The 4,923-nt window shown below is 42.4% G+C and overlaps 1 protein-coding gene across 3 annotated transcripts in view; it reads left to right on the top strand.

The window, feature by feature from the left end:
* PLPPR2 (phospholipid phosphatase related 2) overlaps positions 1-4,923 on the top strand; it is a 45,827-nt gene that overhangs the window by 4,855 nt on the left and 36,049 nt on the right. The gene's annotated exons all lie outside the window — the stretch shown is intronic.

The raw sequence follows: 4,923 nt of genomic DNA, 5'->3' as shown, positions 1-4,923 counted from the left end.
GTCTGTAATAAGATGGTGGGCTGAAGAGGGTACGCTAATTATCCCATCTCACCGCTACAAGAACTGCATCAATACTGAGTCACAAGCCACACATTCTTCATGATATCACACTTCTCTTATAATGACAACAACAGTAACCCGGCTCCTGAGTGTCTTATTACCCCTGTAATATCTTATTACAGTAACCCAGCTCCTGAGTGTCTTATTACCCCTGTAATATCTTATTACAGTAACCCAGCTCCTGAGTGTCTTATTACTCCTGTAATATCTTATTACAGTAACCCAGCTCCTGAGTGTCTTATTACCCCTGTAATATCTTATTACAGTAACCCAGCTCCTGAGTGTCTTATTACCCCTGTAATATCTTATTACAGTAACCCAGCTCCTGAGTGTCTTATTACTCCTGTAATATCTTATTACAGTAACCCAGCTCCTGAGTGTCTTATTACCCTTGTAATATCTTATTACAGTAACCCAGCTCCTGAGTGTCTTATTACCCTTGTAATATCTTATTACAGTAACCCAGCTCCTGAGTGTCTTATTACCCTTGTAATATCTTATTACAGTAACCCAGCTCCCGAGTGTCTTATTACCCCTGTATCTGGGCTTAATATCTTATTACAGTAACCCAGCTCCTGAGTGTCTTATTACCTCTGTAATATCTTATTACAGTAACCCAGCTCCTGAGTGTCTTATTACCCCTGTAATAGCTTATTACAGTAACCCAACTCCTGAGTGTCTTATTACCCCTGTAATATCTTATTACAGTAACCCAGCTCCTAAGTGTCTTATTACCCTTGTAATAGCTTATTACAGTAACCCAGCTCCTGAGTGTCTTATTACCCCTGTAATATCTTATTACAGTAACCCAGCTCCTGAGTGTCTTATTACCCCTGTAATATCTTATTACAGTAACCCGGCTCCCTAGTGTCTTATCACCCCTGTAATATCTTATTACATTACCCAGCTCCTGAGTGTCTTATTACCCCTGTAATATCTTATTACAGTAACCCAGCTCCTGAGTGTCTTATTACCCCTGTAATATCTTATTACAATAACCCAGCTCCTGAGTGTCTTATCACCCCTGTAATATCTTATTACATTACCCAGCTTCTGAGTGTCTTATTACCCCTGTAATATCTCATTACAGTAACCCAGCTCTTGAGTGTCTTATTACCCCCATAATATCTTATTACAATAACCCAGCTCCTGAGTGTCTTATTACCCCTGTAATATCTCATTACAGTAACCCAGCTCCCGAGTGTCTTATTATCCCTGTAATATCTTATTACAGTAACCCAGCTCCCGAGTGTCTTATTACCCCTGTAATATCTTATTACAGTAACCCAGATCCTGAGTGTCTTATTACCCCTGTAATATCTTATTACAGTAACCCAGCTCCTGAGTGACTTATTACCCCTGTAATATCTTATTACAGTAACCCAGCTCCTGAGTGTCTTATTACCCCTTTAATATCTTATTACCGTAACCCAGCTCCTGAGTGTCTTATTACCCCTTTAATATCTTATTACAGTAATTCAGCTCCTTAGTTTCTTATTGCTCTTGTAATGTCTTATTACAGTAACCCAGCTCCGTAGTGTCTTGTTACCCCTCTAATATCTTATTACAGTAACCCAGCTCTTGAGTATCTTATTACCCCTGCAATCTGTTATTGCAGCTCCTGAGTGTCTTATTGCCCCTGTAACACCTCATTACAGTAGCCACACTCCAGAGTGACATACGACCCTGCAATATCTTAATACAGTATGAGTGCAAAGATAAGCATGCCCAATAGAATTGTAGTATGATAACATCTTATGGTCAGGTCATTAAAGAGTATCATTGATCTAGCAATTTTATATTTTGTATAGTGTAAGGCCTCTTTCACACCAACGTGCCGTTCAGGCCCGCCTGTCAGTTTTTCAGGCGGACCTGAACGGGTGCTCCATAGAGCTCTATGGAGCGTCGGATGTCAGCGGTGACATGTCCGCTGACATCCGACCCGCTCCGATCCGAAAAAGTGTGACGGAGGAAAAAGCTATTTTTCCATCCGCCTGCGGATCGGATCGGATGACGACGGGCACTGCGGTCCGTCGTCATCCGATCTCCCATAGGGGAGAGCGGCGCTGTGACAGGTCCGTCCCTGCGCAGTGTGCAGAGACAGACCTGTCATCTCCCTGCTCAGCGGGGATCGGCGGAGTGATCCCCGCTGAGCAAACGGACATCCACGGGGCGGATCAGAACTGATCCGCCCCGTGTGAAAGGACCCTTATACAGTATGTTGTATAGTCTTGTAGACTTGTATTATACAGGTTGGGTTATTTGGGAGGTGTATCAGTGCTCATCCTCTGTTTTTAGACCACAACAGGAGGTGCAGAGATATCTATACATTGGCTGTCCCATAAAGTCTCAACTTTAAAAAATTTTAAGATGTTATAATTGTCTAGAGGGAAATTGATTTTCATTTTTAAGTTGTGCTTATTAGTTTCTTGGAGATCATAGAAGGTGACTGTGTGAGCCTAGAAACTTAAAATGAAGAAGCAGAAGCTCAAAGCAGTGATATAGTTTTGTAGACAAAAGTTTGTTTTTGGTTCTGGTGGAAACACCGGCAGAAGATTTCCCCTAATGCAGCGTACACACGACTGGACTTTTCGACAGCAAAGTTCCGACTGAACGAATCCGTCGGACAATTCGATCGTGTGTGGGCTCCCATCGGTCCTTTGCTGACCAAAAATCTGATGGACTTTAGAAATAGAACATGTTTCACATTTTTTCATCGGACCCAGTTCCTATCGAGAAATCCGCTCGTGTGTATGCTAGTCCGACGGACAAAAACTGGGGCTAAGGCAGCTATTAAGCTACTGGCTATGAACTTCCTTATTCTAGTCCGGTCTTACGTCATCACGTTCAAATCCGTCGGACTTTGGTGTGATTGTGTATGGCCAAGTCCGTTCATTCGGAAAGTCCGTCGGAGCTCTGCCGAAAGTCAGTCGGGAAGACCGTCAGACCTAGTCCGTCTAAAAGTCCGGTCGTGTGTATGTGGCATTAGGCCTGATTCCCACTTGGGGCTAGCAAAGATTTCCCATGGAAGACTTAGCAGGGTTTCCTACAAACAGTTATGGGTGGGAAGCCCCAATAAATGAAATGGGTGGCTGACAATACCTGCAATCATTCACGGCTGTTTGCACGTGAACGCACGTGCAGCAATTATGTGGGGCTCTGGGCACAAACTGTCTTGCTTATGGGACTGACTACAATTTCCCACTGGAGACTCCGAGTGGATTCCTGTGAACAGCTGCAGGCGGGAAGCTCATATAAAGCCCTCAGCCATTCGCAACCCGTTTGTATGTAATTGAACATGCAGAGATGTAGGCAGACTGTCAATCAGACAAGGAGACTTTGGACACCGTAAACACAGCAGCTAATTACAATCTAAAAGAACATCTGGCAAAGGTTTCTGCCTATTGGATCCAAAATCTCCAGACACCTAAACAAGAGAGAATCAGATGCAAAATCTCATAAGATAATCTTGAAGTTTGAAAATTTTTTTTTATTTTTTTTAGAAAGTAACCGCGCTAGTGGAAATCTGTCCCAAAAAATAGTGAGCCGCTAGCACACTATAAGATATTTGCCACAGCCAAAAACAAATAAACAACCAGAGCACTGTGCTTTCACAAAACAAATAATTTTACCAGCCTTCCTCCAATACATGGACCTATTACAAAAGTGGATGTCAACTCCCAAGGTGTTTTCCGATTATTGCTCCATGCATATGTGGAGATAAAAAGGTGACCAGAGGCTCCACATGGCATGAAAACTGACATACATATAATTGATTAAAATAACTAAAATTGCACTTACACACAAAGTAGGTAAAACAGAGCTGTATACAAATGAAAGATTTAATAGAAAACCGCACTTACGTGGTAAATGTGTTGACATCACAACAGGCTCTTACCGAGGCGTTTTATCACAAGTGATGGTCCATGCCCAGAAGGTGTCGTCATGATGAAATGCATCGGTGACAACAGCATAAAGCTCTATATGACTTCTCTAAAATTTAATGCTGCATACACACGACCGGACTTTCCAGCAGACTAGGTCCGATGGAAACATACCGTCGGATAGTCCGATTGTGTGTGGGATAGTCCAATCATTTTTCTTTTAAAAAAAATCAGACGGACCTAGAAATAGAACATGTTTCAAATCTGTCCAATGGACTCAATTCCTAACGGGAAAACTGTTTGTCTGTATCCTGGTCCGACGGACCGAATACGATGCAAGGGCAGCTATTGGCTACTGGCTATTGAACTTCCTTTTCTAGTCCCTTCACGTCTGACCTTTTCTGCCGGAAAGTCCGGTCGTGTGTACACGGCATAAGCGTGATACACATTTAACAAGCATCTGAGTGTGTCTATAGCAGTGATTCTCAACCAGGGTTCCGTGGAACCCTAGGGTTCCTCCAATGGTTGATAGGGGTTCCTTCAGCATTGGGCCATTTCAGCCTCTCGGATAAGTTCCCACCGACACCATTTATGTTTTTAGCTATCTGTAAGGAGGTAATTCTTCCCAATGACCACAAGTGTAAGGACCATTCTTCCCACTGACCATCACACTAATGTATCATGAGTTGTAGATTTCTAAAATTTAGCAGGTGTTCCCTGAGACCGGAGAACTATTTCAAGGGTTCCTCTGTGTTGAAAAAGTTGAGAAAGGCTGGTCTATAGGGTGGCAGAAACACTCATGATGTCACACATCAAATATTGAACTTATGCATTCTTTCGCAGATTTTTCAAGATATTCATTTTGATATGTACGGTTTAGTATTGTATTGAATATACATATTATTTGTCATGTGAAAGCACAGCACTTTGGTTGTTTATTAGTTTGTAGCAAATGCAGAAAATTGCTGCAACTGTTGTA

Source organism: Lithobates pipiens, unplaced genomic scaffold (assembly GCF_037356315.1).
Source record: "Lithobates pipiens isolate NorthernLeopardFrog02 unplaced genomic scaffold, aLitPip1_a1.2 Scaffold_8, whole genome shotgun sequence".
NCBI lineage: Eukaryota > Metazoa > Chordata > Amphibia > Anura > Ranidae > Lithobates > Lithobates pipiens.
Note: the sequence above shows the minus strand (reverse complement) of the source record. Positions and strands in the feature narration are given on the sequence as shown.